The sequence below is a fragment of the Muscardinus avellanarius genome (genome assembly GCF_963383645.1).
Source record: "Muscardinus avellanarius genome assembly, chromosome: 16".
NCBI classification, from domain to species: Eukaryota; Metazoa; Chordata; class Mammalia; order Rodentia; family Gliridae; genus Muscardinus; species Muscardinus avellanarius.
The window spans coordinates 38,705,649-38,720,434 of record NC_137802.1 but is presented as its reverse complement, the minus strand read 5'-3'; the positions used below and the strand labels follow the sequence as shown (position 1 = coordinate 38,720,434).

At 45.4% G+C, this 14,786-nt stretch overlaps 1 pseudogene across 1 annotated transcript; it reads left to right on the top strand.

Moving 5' to 3' along the window:
- The first annotated feature begins 1,711 nt into the window (after positions 1-1,711).
- Positions 1,712-1,944, top strand: LOC308275680 (cytochrome c oxidase subunit 7C, mitochondrial-like; annotated as a pseudogene). The gene has a single exon. The product of its transcript is annotated as a cytochrome c oxidase subunit 7C, mitochondrial-like (transcript).
- Positions 1,945-14,786: the final 12,842 nt, after the last annotated feature.

Genomic DNA, 14,786 nt, shown 5'->3' with positions numbered 1-14,786 from the left:
GAAAAACATATTCCAAGTTCCTAGGGAAAGATTTTTTTGTTTGTTTTTGCGGGTCTGGGGATGGAACCCGGGGGCATTCGACCTCCAAGCTGCACCCCCTGCTCTATTTTTTTTTTGGGGGGTGGTACTGGGGGTGGAACCCAGAGGCTTTCTACCTCTGGGCTATACTCCCAGACCATATATATATATTTTTTTTTTTTTTTTGAAACAGGGTCTCACTAAGTTGCTGAAAGCCTCACTAAGTAGCTGAGGCTGGCTTCGAACCTGTGCAATTCTCCTGTCTCAGCCTCCCAAGCGCGGGGATTAAAGCGTGCACCACCACGCCCGGCTCCTGCTCTATTTTTTTACTCTTTATTTTGAAACAGGGTCTCACTAAGTCACAGACGGCCGCACTAAGTAGCTGAGGCTGTCCAGGAACTGCGATTTTCCTGTCTCAGCCTCCGGAATGCCGGGAGTTACAAGCATGCTCCACCACGCCCGGCAGGAAAGACCTTTTTAAAGTCACTTAGTTCAGAAGTTCACAAGATTTCACTGAGCTCAGCCCTTCCTAGGATTAAACTCTGTGACAGTGCTGCCCATACTAGACCAAGGACATTTCCTCAGTCTTCACAAGGATGCCCTGGGCTACCTCCCCATTAAAGAAGGCGCCAGTGTAGAATGCACTGAACAGATGAGCCCATAGGAAGTCTCCATGCTGTACTTCGTTGACTGACAAAGAATGTTGGGGAGGGAGAGCTGGGGAGTTAGGTTTTTCCTTGCCCGGCTAGCATTGTCAGTGGCCCGGCTCTCAGAAAAATCCCAGAGTGAGGCAGGACCCCGTGCCTCACTGATGGTGGCTCAGAAGAACATTGATCCTCATGGCCCAAGAGCCAGTTCTCAGGCTCTCCAGTAGTCCAGCCAGCTGGATTTTTGCGTGAACGCACACTACAGCTAGATTGGCTGAGACTTGTAATTCTGTGCAAATCTAGAGCAGCCTGGCTGAGCCCTTGACCCCCATCACTCTTACAAGAAAACTAACCGATGCCGGTCTCTGAGCCCAGGCGGCGTGAGGCCACACTGGACACGCTTGAGCAGCCAGCTGGACTCCAGCAGCTCCCTCCCCGCCTGGCCACGTGCGAGCACCTGTCGCCTGGTTGCCCGTGTTTACTACTTTGTTGTGTTGGGTTTGTATCTTGGCCAGTGCCTACTGGCAGAAATGTGAATTGAAAACATATGCTATAAATAAAGGTATGTGCTTGTCTTTTAATAAAATTTAAAGTTCCGCACCCATAAAGTAGAATTCTGGGTTGTTTTTTACACCATAATGAGATAAATTCAGAAGTTCAGTATTAGTTTCCAGCACATGGTTGTGGAGATTCTTCTCTGGGACTTGGGAGGGAGAGACCTGAGAGGGGAAACCGAACAGCTACCTGATGGGCAGCTGCCCTGAACACCGGACAGTTGCCTGATGAGCAACTGTCCTGAAATGAAAGCAACAGCTACCTGCTGAGCAGCCAGACTGAAATGTAATTACCTGATGAGCAACTACCCTGAGATGAACGCACAGACAATCGCCTGATGAGCAAGGACCAAGTTTATTCTCTAAAACCAAGATCTTTATACCCTTCTCCAGTTAGGTTAATCATCGGATCCTAGTAGAAAAGTGTAAACACCAAAAAACAATACTGGGGTATTGGAGGAGCAAGGTCGGTGGAAAGAGACTTGGTGTATCATGGCCTTTATTTCTCCTGGGAGTCTGCGCCTTTCGCAGAGCTTCGCTGTGTTGGGCCAGAGCGTCCAGAGGTTCACCACCTCCGTGGTCCGCAGGAGCCACTCTGAGGAGGGCCTGGGCAAGAATTTGCCGTTTTCAGTGGAAAACAAGTGGTGTTTGCTGGTTATTTATACTTTGGTTCTGGATTTGCTGCACCTTTCTTTATAGTAAGACATCAACTGCTTAAGAAGTAAGGATGTTCTGATACATCCACTTAACAGATGTGAAGAATGTTTAAAGAAGTGCAATCTCTTTGGAAAATGGATCAAACTCTTGAATTCACAGCATATTAGATGTTTGTAAATAAATTAATGGCGTGACTGCAAAAAAAAAAAATAGTGGGGTATTGAGTGAAGGACATGGAAATCACTAATCATAAGCAAGACAAAAGGAAGACTTCACTGTTCTTGTGATTAAGGTCAGCCCCCAGACCTTGGGATTAAGATCAGCCCCCTGGCCTTGCAGGTGGGCCTTAGAGGGCAAATTCCTGAAAGACAATAGTTACACCCAGAGTTTTGGAGAATTCGACCTTCCCTGGAATCTCCTTTAACTCTTTGGAACCTTCTGTTGCTCCAGCTTTGTCCATGTCTCCATCACATGGTCCTTTCCTTGGTCTAGCAGCGCAGGTTCTTTTTTTTTTTTTTTTTTTTTTTTTGTGGTATTGGGCATGGAATTCAGGGGCATTCTACCTCTGAGCTATACCCCCAGTCCTATTTTTTATTCTTTATTTTGAAACAGTCTGAGTTGCAAAGGGCCTCACTAAGTAGCTGAGGCTGGCTGCGAACCCAGATCCTCTTGTCTCAGCCTCCCAAATGCTGGCATTACAAGCGTGCACACCATGCGGTGTGTGTGTGTGTGTGTGTGTGTGTGTGTGTGTGTGCGTGTGTGTGTGTGTGTGTGTGAGAGAGAGAGAGAGAGAGAATGAATGAATCTGGGGTGGGGGGGGTTCTACCTCTGAGCTATAACCCCAGCACTGTTTTTGCTTTATTTTTTATTTTGAGACAGGGTCTTGCTAAATTGCCCTTGAACCTGTGATCCTCCTGTTTTAGCCTCCCAAATACTAGGATTACAAACTAGTGCCACCTTGCCCAGCTTGACTCGGGTGTGTGTGTGTGTGTGTGTGTGTGTGTGTGTGTGTGTTTTACCAGAGATTGAACCCATGGTTATTCTACCTCTGAGCTACACTCCCAGCCCTTTTTATCTTTTCATTTTGAAATGATCTCACTACATTGCTGAGATTATAGACATGCACCACCACTCATGGCTGATTCGGAAGAGAAGAATATAAAATCTATATTGCATGGCCTTTGTGGCATTCGGCACAGAAAGTACACAAATATGGCCCGTACTTATTGGCACTTGAAGCAGCCTAGAACTGGAAGAGGAGTGAGGAAATAAAATAGTAGAGTTAATAAAATGGGGATCACCTTGTTTTAGTCATTGGAGTTCAAGAGTGTACAGTATGTTGAAAATAGGTCAGGAGCCAGGCATGGTGGCACACTTGTAATCCCAGTACTTGGGAGGCTGAGACAGGAAGATCACAGGTTCGAGGCCAGCCTCAGCTACTCAGTGAGGCCCCCCACAACTTAGTGAGATCCTGTTTCAAAATAAAGAAAAAAAAATATAGGGCTGGGGGTGTAGTTCAGAAGTAGAATGCTCTGGGTTCCATCCCCAGTACTGAAAAAGAAAAAGGAGAAGAAGAAGAGCAAAAAGAAGGTAGAGGAGGAGGAGGAGTGATTATCCTGTGGAGGTGGGTGAATACATCCTAATACACCTGGCAGAACTGGGCATAGTGGCACCTGCCTGTAATCCCAAATACTTGGGAGGCTGAGACAGGAGTATTCCAGGTTCTAGGACAGCCTCAACAGGTAGTGAGATGCATCAACCTAGCAAGAGCCTGTTTCAAAATAAAAATTTAAGAAACAGCCAGCCATGGTGGTGCACATTAGCAATTCTATCAAGGACAGCCTCAGCAAATAGTGATGAGGAGGTAGAAAGGAAATAGGCAGATAGGGAAAAGGCCTTGGTAGAAAAAAGTTAATTTCCTGATTTTCCTGAGGGGCGACAAATGCCTGAAATTCCAAAGGCTCAGAGATAAGAAGGCCAGAGCTTCACAAAGCCATCCTGAGTTTCCTAATCAACAAACCCACTGAGCAAGTCTGGCATTCCTGAAAGGAGACCCTTCAAAGGACTTGCAAATGCCCTATGCAAATTCTCCTTGGAATCCCAAAGTCACCACAACCAAGAGAGGATTCCCAGGAATTGACAAAGCCTTAGTCCCCCCTAGCAGATCAGTTACCCACTCTGGGAACCCCTCCCCTTTTTGGGAGTCTCGCTCTTGCTCACAGGTCGTGTTGGCCCTGAGAGAAGGCAGAGTGCATCTGAGGGCACGTGGCTTGGGCGACTCTGGGAGAAAGTAGTTTGCAACTGATGGGCACTTGGTGAAGGAATGCAGGAAGAGGAGTCTTCCCCAGCATGAGAGTTTAGTTGGGAAGACTTTCTCTCCTAATGAGGATGAGGTGTGAAATGAGATATTGACAATATTAGTGTATGGAACCTATTAGAAATAAGAAAGTAGGATATTAGAATTAAAGTAGGACCCTTGTAGAAGTAAGAGAGTAAAATATAGAAGTAAGGTAAGAGTGGAAGCAGAATTAAGATCTGTGAGCCCAGATGCCCGAAGGCCCATCCAGCTTGTCGGACAAGGTCTCTGTCCCCGAAGGCCCTGTCCCCTCGGAGGTCTCTGTCCCCTCGGCGGTGCCCAATATCTCTCCCTCCCTCCCTCCCAGCCTCCGGAACAAGATAATACTAACTTACCCTCCAGGCAGATTCCTCATCGCGGAGGTCAGCCTGGCCTAGCCGAGGTGAGGGGGAAAAGGCAGCCCCCCTCGGACTGGGATTTTCCAGTCCAGATTTGGAGAGGTCCTCCTCCATCCTCCCAACCCTGGGGTGCCAGGGCCGGGGCCAGGACCCGAGCCCAGACCCTCTGGAGGGATCTGGGTGCCAAGTCCTGTGTGGGCAACGGCAGGGATACCGAGTATTCCTGACTCACAGGAACAGAGTCTAGACCCCGGCTAAAGGGCAAGTCTGAGGGGTCAGGAAGAGAAGGGCAGAAGGAAAGGGCCAGACGGGTCTAGGACAGCAGGCCTAGCCCAGGGAGTGGAGCAGGCTGCGGGTCAGGACAGCCTGGCCTCGCCCTTCCACTACTCCTCTGATGGTACAAGGCAGGGACCCCTGTGGTCCACCATGGGCCACTGCCTCGGACCTGACCCCTGATTTCTGGCCAGGCTTCCCTGGTACTGTTAAGAATGGCTTTAGAGAATTAAGACATTGGGATTTAGGAATGTTCAGCAGGTCCCCCACAGGTCCCTGTGGGAAGGCCCCAGCGTGCACGGCCCTGTGCGGGTGAGGAGATAGAAAGGAAATAGGCAGATAGGGAAAAGGCCTTGGTAGAAAAAAGTTAATTTCCTGAGTTTCCTGAGAGACAACAGATACCTGAAACTCCAAAGGTTCAGAGATAAGAAGGTCAAAGCTTCACAAAGCCATCCTGAGTTTCCTAATCAACAAACCCACTGAGCAAGTCTGGCATTCCTGAAAGGAGACCCTTCAAAGAACTTGCAAATGTCCTATGCAAATTCTCCTTGGAATCCCAAAAGTCACCCTAACCAAAAACGGACTTGCAAGCGGTCAGGCATCGGCCAGTCAGATGGCAAAAGTGGGCACTTTCCCGCTCAGGACCCCCTCCCCTTTGGGGAGCTGTTCTCTCTCTCGCAGGGTGTGTTGGCCCTGAGAGAAAGCAGAGTGCATCTGAGGGCACGGGCGACTCTTGAGTAGTGACCTGAAGGCCTCTGCTGGACATCATGGCTGACCAGGCCCCTAGGGGTGACCTGTACCTCTTTTCTGGCAGATCGCGTGGACTCTGGGAGAAAGTAGTTTGCAACTGATGGGCACTTGGCTCGGGCGACACTCGGGTTCCGACAGCTACTTTTCTCTATTCCCTCCTGGCAGATCGCGTGGACTCCAGAAGAAAGCAGCCTGCACCTGAAGGCAATTCGGCTTGAGCTACTCTCAGGTATTGTCCTGAAGGCAGCTGCTGGACCCAGAGTTCCAGCCCCTTTGGGGGTGTTCAGCCACCCTTGCCCCCTTCCCTGCTGCTTCCAATAAACCTTTTACTCCCCTTCCTGAGGTCTGCGGGTGTCATTCTTCGCTCACCGTAGACAAGAACTCGCCGGGGTTTTCTCTCAAGAAACCCCCGGTTTCAGTGAGACTCTCATCAGACTAGGGAGACCCTGTTTCAAAATAAAAATAGAATAGGGTTGGGGTGTAGCTCAGTGGTAGAATGCCCTGGTTTCAATCCCCAGCACCACCATCACCACAACAAAAATGCCTGGCAGAAGTGTTCTTCCATTTGAATTTCCATTAAGCTTCATGGCTAATCAGCTATAATCTAGATTTCACATACAGTTTATGGCATATAACATATTTTTATTTCATTGGATATTAGAGGAAAGAAATGCTATGGTCCAGCCAGGCATGGTGGTGCACACTTGTAATCTCAGTACTTGCGAAGCTAAGACAGGAAGATCACAGGTTCAAGGACAGCTTCAGCAAGTAATGAGACTCTCATCAACCTAGTGAGACCCTGTTTCAAAATAAAAATAAAATAGGGCTGGGGTGTAGAATGCCTCTACTGGGTTGAAGCCCTACTGCCACAAAATACAAAAAAGAAGAATAGAAAGAAATTCTATGGCCCTACTTTATTCCATCATCTTTAGTCAGACATGCATATTTACTTTTTTTTTTTTTTTTTTTGCTTTATTTGTGTGTGTGAGTGTCTGTGTGGTATTGGGGATTGAATCCAGGGGCATTCTACGTGTGTGTGTGTGTGTGTGTGGTGTGGTGTGGGTGTGGGTGTGTGATGTGTGTGTGTGTGTGTGTGTGTGCATATACCCATGTGCGGGATGCTGGAGATTGAACCCAGGGGCATCCTACCTCTGAGCTACACCCCAGCCCTATATTATTCTTTTTATTTTGAAACAGGGTCTTACTAGGTTGATGAGAGTCTTACTACTTGCTGAGGCTCTCAGCAACTTAGTGAGACCCTGTTTCCAAATAAAGTATAAAATAGTTCTGGGGGTATAGCGCGGAGGTAGAAAAGCCCCTGGGTTCCACCCCAGTGCCACAAAAAGAGAAAAAAAAAAAAAAAAGAATAAAAAATAGACTGTGAGTGTGGCCTAGAGATAGAATGCCCCTGGGTTCAAACTCCACTACTGCCAAAAAATATGTATATATTTTTACATAAATACATATATATAAACACATGACTAGCCACTGTGGTACATATCTCTAGCACTTGGGAAGTTGAGACGGGAGGATCACAGGTTCAGGGCCAGCCTCAGAAATTAGCATGACCCTGTTTCACAATTTAAAAAAAATAAAATAAGGCTGGGTGTGGTGGTCCACACTTGTAATTCCAATACTTGGGAGGCTGAGACAGGGGGATCACAGGTCCGCAAACAGCCTCAGCTACTTAGTGAGGCCCTCTGCAACTTAGTGAGACCATGTTTCAAAATAAAGAATAAAAAATAGGGTTGGGGGTGTAGCTCAGAGGTAGAATGCCCTTGGGTTTAATCCCCAGTACTGCAAAAAATAATAATAAAATAAAATAGGGCTGAGGGTATAGCTCAGAGATAAAATGGCCTTGGTTTCAATCCCTAGCACCAAAAACAAACCAAATACTTATATTTTAACATATGATGTTTCAGAGAGCAAGGAACAAAACTTGGTGAACCTTCACCACACCTACTTTGAGAAACAATGTCTTAAAGAGCATACCCGCTTCTTTTAGGAGAACAGGGGCCCAGCTGCACTGAGTTTCTTTTCCTTATAAGCTTATGCTCTGACTAAAATGATGTAGGAACCTGGCTTTAATTTGGCAAGAGGAGCCATAGCTGCCAGTGTCTGATACCAGAGGTTGGCTCCTGGCTATGATCCAGGTAATGGCAATGAACTCTGGACCAATGGAGTGCTCAAGCAGAGGGAGGGGACAGGAGGTAGATAGGAACCTCTTATCTCAAACAGGATGTAAACTGGAACAAAAATGGAGCCAAATGGCTAGGGGAGTAGCATTTGATCATTTATAAAGCAATTTTGAGCCCAGTGCAGTGACCCACACATATAATCCCAGGAGGGTCACAGGTTCATGGCCAGCCTCAGCGACCTAGAGAGGCCCTCTACAACTTAGTAAGACCCTATTTCTTTTTTTTTTTCTTTTCTTTTTTTTTTTTTTTTTGCGGGTCTGGAGATGGAACCCAGGGGCATTTTACCTCTGAGCTACACCCCCTGCCCTATTTTTTTTTTTTATTCTTTATTTTGAAACCGAGTCTCACTGAGTTGCAGAGGGCCTCACTAAGTAGCTAAGGCTGTCCGCGAACCACGATCCTCCGGTCTCAGCCTCCTGAATGCTGGGATTACAAGCGTGTGCCACCACGCCCGGCTTATTTCTTTTTTCTTTTTTCTTTTCTTTCTTTCTTTCTTTTTTTTTTTTTTGCCATACTGGGGATTTAACCCAGGTGCATTCTACCCCCAAGCTATACCCCTTGCCCCATTTTTTTTTTATCCTTTGCTTTAAAACAGGGTCTAAGTGGCAGAGGACCTCACTAAATAGCTGAGGCTGGCCACAAACCTGTGATCCTCCTGTCTCAGCCTCCCAAGTACTAGAATTACAAGTGTGTGCCACCATGCCTGGCTGGTAAGACCCTATTTTAAAATAAAATAGTAGCTGGACGTGGTAGCGCACGCTTATAATCCCAGCATTTGGGAGGCTGAGACTGTACCAGTATTGGGAAGAGGCGTCAAAATGTATTTATGTATCAGTATTGAGAAAGATGTTCAATTTTCAAATATCTTTGGTAGTAAGAAAAAAAAAAAAAAAAGCCGGGCATGGTGGCGCACGCTTGTAATCCCAACACTTGGGAGGCTGAGACAGGAGGATCGCACAGGTTCGAAGCCAGCCTCAGCTACTGAGTGAGGCTCTCAGCAACTTAGTAACACCCTGTTTCCAAATAAAGTATAAAATAGGTCTGGGAGTATAGCCTGGAGGTAGAAAAGCCCCTGGGTTCCATCCCTAGTACCACCAAAAAAAAAAAAAAAAAGCCAGGAGCTTCAAGGAAAGGGCTGCAGATTTCCAGGCGCCAAGGGTAATCAGCAAGAGAATAGAAAGAGCCCAAAAGCCTACGGTCTTTTTACACTTCTAAGAGAAGCAAACTTCCTCAAGGATGTGGGAGAATGCCAGACTCCTGATAAGCAACTTAATACATTTTGGAGTGTAACAAAAGGCATGGGGGCCTGTGCCTAAGACAAAGCTGGTCTATCAAAAGAACTGCCCTCCCCTTTCCTGGAGAAAGGGCAGATCTAGTCGGGTCAGAAGACTGGTTATAAAAATACTCTGTGTCCAGGAATCTTCAGTGACTTAGTTTCAGGTCATCCCACGCTGTCACTCTATGGTGTAGTGCTTTACCCTAAGCTCTATCTTTCCCTCTTTCTAATGCCATCCTAACAGTTACAACCATAACAGACTTGTTGGCAACTTCGTCTCAGGTCACCCCCCTATACTCTCCGGGAAATAGTATATGGCTGTAAACTTTTTCCTATATTTCTATCTTTGTAATAATAAACTTATTTAAGAGCCGGGCGTGGTGGCGCACGCTTGTAATCCCAGCATTTGGGAGGCTGAAACCGGAGGATCGCGGTTCGCAGACAGCCTCAGCTACTTAGTGAGGCCCTCCGCAACTCAGTGAGACCCGGTTTCAAAATAAAAAAAAAAATTGGGCAGGGGTTGTAGCTCAGAGGTTGAATGCCCCTGGGTTCCATCCCCAGACCCACAAAAAAAAAAAAAAAAAAAAAAAAAAAAAAAAAAAAAACTTATTTAAGTTTTCAGCAAGAGTTCGGACTAGTGTATATCCATCCTGGTTCAGAACAAGAACCCGCGGCTACAGGAAGTTTCCAGGAGCCTAACAGAGGTCCCTGGGAACAATTCCCCCAAATCGTAACAGAGACCAGAGAATTGTGGTTCGCCGACAGCTTCAGCTACTTAGTGAGGCCCTCCACAACTTAGTCGCACCCCTATTGGGAAGAGGCTTCAAAATGTATTAATGTACCAGTATTGGGAAAGATTTTCAACTTTCAAAATATATCTTTGGTAGTAAAAAACAAAATTCGGGAGCTTCAGGGAAAGGGCTTCAGGATTCCAGGCAGAGAGGGGGATTAGCAAGACAACAGAGATAGTCCCAGGGTTTTTTTTTTTTTTCATTGCATTGTAAAGATAAGATTTCCCAAGAATGTGGAAGGATGCCATAAACCTTCAGGAGATCTCAGACTTCAATAATCATGGGAGAATGCCATAAACCTTCAAGAGATATCAGAATCTGATGACCCATTAACACATTTGGGCGAATGACAAAAGGCTTGGGGTCTGTACCAATTTTTACAATTGTACCAGAAACAGGACACACCTGCAGGAAAGAATCCCCCACATCAAAAAGCTGGCTCCAGAGAGGGCGGATCTAGTTGGGTCAGAAGACTGATTATAAAATATTCTGTCCAGGAATCTTCAGTGGCTTCGTTCCGGGTCATCCCACGATGTCACTTGGTGGCATAGTGCTTTACTCTACACTCTGTCTTTCCCTCTTTCTAGTGGTGTCATAACAGTTACAACCTGTATTTCTATCTTTGTAATAATAAACTCATTTAAATCTTCAGCGAGAGTCCAGACTAGTGTATATCAATCCTAAATTCAGGACAAAATGCACCTGGGTTCCACCCCCAGTACCACCAAAACTAACTAACTAACTAAATAAATAAATAAGGAAGTTTGGGCATGGTGGCACACGCTTGTAATTCCAGTACTTGGGAGATTGAGACAGGAGACTCTTGGTTTGAAAACAGCCTCAACCACTATTTAGTGAGGCCCTTTGCAACTCAGTGAGATTCTATTTCAAAATAAAAAGTAAGGGCCGGGCGTGGTGGCGCACGCTTGTAATCCCCGCGCTTGAAAGGCACAGACAGGAGGATCGCACAGGTTCGAAGCCAGGCGCCTGTGCTGGCTTAAGAGACCCTGTTTCCAAATAAAAATACAAAATAGGTGTCTGGGAGTGGAGCCCAGAGGTAGAAGGGCTTCCAGGAACCCCAGTACCACCAAATAAATAAATAAAATAAAATAAATAAAATAAATTTAAAAAATAAAAAATAAAAAATAAAAAATAGGGCTGGGACCAGGCGTGGTGGCACATGCTTCTAATCCCAGCATTTGGGAGGCTGAGACCTGAGGATCGTGGTTTGCGGACAGCCTCAGCTACATAATGAAGCCCTTTGCAACTTAGTGAGACCCGGTTTCAAAATAAAGAAAAAAAAAAAAAAAAAAAAATATATATATATATATATATATATATATATATATATGTATATGTATATTAGAATGCCCCTGGGTTCCATCCCCAGACCCGCAAAAAAAAATAAATAAATAAAAAATAAATAGGGCTGAGAGTTTAGCTCAGAGGTAGAATGCCCCTGGGTTCCATCCCCAGTACAGCAAAAAAGTAAAATAAAATAAAATAGCGCTGGTGGTGTAGCTCAGAAGTAGAATGCCTCTGGGTTCAATCTCCAGTACCACAAAAAAATTAATTAATTAACTAATTAATTAATTAAAATAAAACAACTATATGTAAAGTATTTCTCTCAAATCCAATTGAGTACGCAGTGTGGATATAATGAATGAATTACGCTGTGATTCAGACAGGTTAATGACATGACAGTGTTGCACAGAGTGAAGAGCTATGAATTCAATCTTGCGACCGCCCCCAAAGCTAGCCTGGTTTGCTGTTCCTTTGTCCCCATCTCCACTAAATTATGGCCTCTCTGCCTAGGTCAGGGGTTCCCAGATCTTCCTGGGTTCCAAGCCGACCTCTACACTGCGTTGGCTACAGTTACAGCCGCTTCATCCCTCCCTCCTCCAGCCCCACCGCTGTGCACAGCCAGCAGGATTTTATGACCAATTTCAGAGGCCTCCTAGACTCCAGTTAAGAACTTCTGACGCCGGGCGTGGTGGCGAATGCTTGTAATCCTCGCGCTTGGGAGGCAGAGACAGGAGGATCCCGCAGGTTCGAAGCCAGCCGCGCTGGCATAAGAGACCCTGTTTCAAAAGTATAAAATAGATCTGGGAGTGTCTAGCCCGGAGGTAGAAGGGCTTCCAGGAACCCCAGTACCACTAAAAAAAAAAAAAAAAAAAAAAAAAAAAAAAAAAAAAAAAAAAAAAACCTTCTGAACCAGGGACACTGGTCCTAGCTGCGATGTTTTGTAATATTTAGCATCAACTGACGGTGATCTCGCTCTTGACTGGGTACCTTCTGCCATCTCCAGTTATTTTCTACTCTGGCTCATCCACAGCCCACAGGAAGCTCAGCACCCTGCAGATTCAGAGGAGGAACATTTCAGGGAAAAAGAAAGTGATACTGAGGCCGGGCGTGGCGCATGCTTGTAGGGAGGTTGAGACAGAGAGGATTAAAGGTTTAAGACCAGCTTCAGCAATTTAGTGAGGCAGCAATGTAGTGAGACAGACCCTGTTTCAAAATAAAAATAAAATAGGGTTGGGGGTGTATCTCAGAGGTAGCATGCCCCTGAGTTCAATCCCCAGTACCACCAAAATAAAAATAAAAATAAAGCCAAGCATGGTGGCAGTATTTGGGAGGCTGAGACAGGAAAATCATAGGTTCGAAGACAGCCTTAACAAGTAGTGAGACTCTCATCAACCTAGCAAAACCCTGTTTCAAAATAAAGAATAATAAAAAAAAAAAAAAAATGGCTGGAGTACACCCCATTCCCCTGGGTTCAATCTTCAGTACCATCAAAATAAAAATAAGGGCCGGGCATGGTGGCGCACGCTTGTAATCCCCACGCTTGGGAGGCAGAGACAGGAGGATCGCGCAGGTTCGAACGAAGCCAGCCGGGCGCGCTGGCTTAGGAGACCCTGTTTCCAAATAAAAATGTAAAAAATAGGTCTGGGAGTGTAGCCCGGAGGTGGAAGGGCTTCCACGAACCCCAGTACCACCAAAAAAAATAAAAAATAAATAAAAATAAAATCGCTCCAGGGGTGTAGCTCAGATGTAGAGTTGGTGCTGAGTTTAATCCCCAGTTTAATAACCGCAAGAAAAAAGGAAGCGATAGTTACGTGTGTGCCTCCAAGGAGATGCTAGTCAAGCAAATTTGAAGACTAACATGCTGATCAAGATGGCAGGAAGAAAAGGTTGATGCAGAAGATTAATGGGAGAGGAATTTGGGAAAGAGCAAATGACCAAGCAGTAGAGTCTTGAATAAGAGTCTAAAGACTAGCCAGGCGTGGTGGTGCACGCTGTAATCCCCGCGCTTGGGAGGCTGAGACAGGAGGATCGCACAGGTTCAAAGCCAGCCTCAGCTACTTAGTGAGGCTCACAGCAACTTAGTGAGACCCTGTTTTCAAATAAATTATCAAACAGGTCTGGGAGTGTAGCTCGGAGGTAGAAACCCCCAGGGTTCTATCCCCAGTACCACAAAAAAAGAAGAAGCTAAAGTATGTCAACCTAAGGTTTGTGAACTTTAGGGTTATGTATACAAAATGGCATTTTAACAGCCAGGCACATGGTGGCACAAGCTTGTAATCCCAGTATCTGGGAGGCTGAGACAGGAGGATAGTAAGTTTGCTGCCAGCCTCAGCAATTTAGTGAGGCCCTCCACAACTTAATGAGACCCTGTTTTAAACTAAAAAAAATGAAGTACACCAGGCATGGTAGCACATGCCAATAATCCCAATACTTGAGAGGCTGGGACAGGAGGACTTCAAGGAGAGTCTCAGCTAGTATTGAGACTCTCATCAATATAGTGAGATCCTGTTTCAAAATAAAAATAAAATAGGGCTGAGGATATAGCTCAGAGGTCAAATGCCCCTGGGTTAGCACCAAAAAAAAAAAAAAAAAAAAAAGACATTTTAAAATTACTCTGGGCCAGGCGTGGTGGCACATGCTTGTAATACCAGCTATATATATATATATATATATATATATATATATATATATATATATATATATATATATATATACATATATAAAGCCAGGCATGTCTCAGTATTTGGAAGGCCAAGACAGGAGAATATCAGGTTCAAGGCCAGCCTCAGTGAGGGAAACTGTTCTAAGTCTCAAAAATATTGGCTTAAATATTTATAACTTCTTGCTTACTTTGACAGAAGACTGCCTTTGAGGGAACTGAAGACTGTGACCTCCATGCCCCTTCCCTACCCAAGCTATTTCCTACCTTTGTTTGCTTTTGCTTAAGGAGGGAGGTGAAGACCCGAAACCTCTGAGGCTCATGCAAAACTGCCAGATAACTATCTCCTAAAACATTCCTAACTGGAGGCCTTCCTCCCCAACAAGAGACAGTCAATGATTTAATGAGCCAGGCTTAACTCTGTGAGGCTATAAATAAAAGGAAAAGCTGAGATTCACCGTGGAGTCTCTTGACTCTCTTGACTTCTCCCCTCTCCCCTCTTGGAGACCAGGAATAAAGTCTCAAGAGTGATCCAGGTGTGGTGGCGAACACTTGTAATCCCAGGCCTTGGGAAGCTGAGACAGAGGGATCGCACAGGTTCGCGGCCAGCCTCAGCTGCTTAGTGAGGCTCTCAGCAACTTAGTGAGACCTTGTTTCAAAATAAAGAAAAAAATATAGGGCTGGGGTATAGCTTAGAGATAAAATACCCATGGGTATAATTCCCAGTACTACAAAAAAATAAAATAAAACAGGGCTGCAGTGTAGCCCAGAGGTAGAAAGCCTCTGTGTTCCACCCCCAGTACCACCAAAAAAATAAAAAAATAAATAAAGTATAATATAGGTCTAGGAGTATAGCGCTGTTGTAGGATAGAAGGAATAAATAGGTAGAGAAGAGACAGAAAGGAAAAGTAAAAATATAACTTTGATATAAGAACCTGGAGCTGAAGTGCTTCTGCCTCTTGTC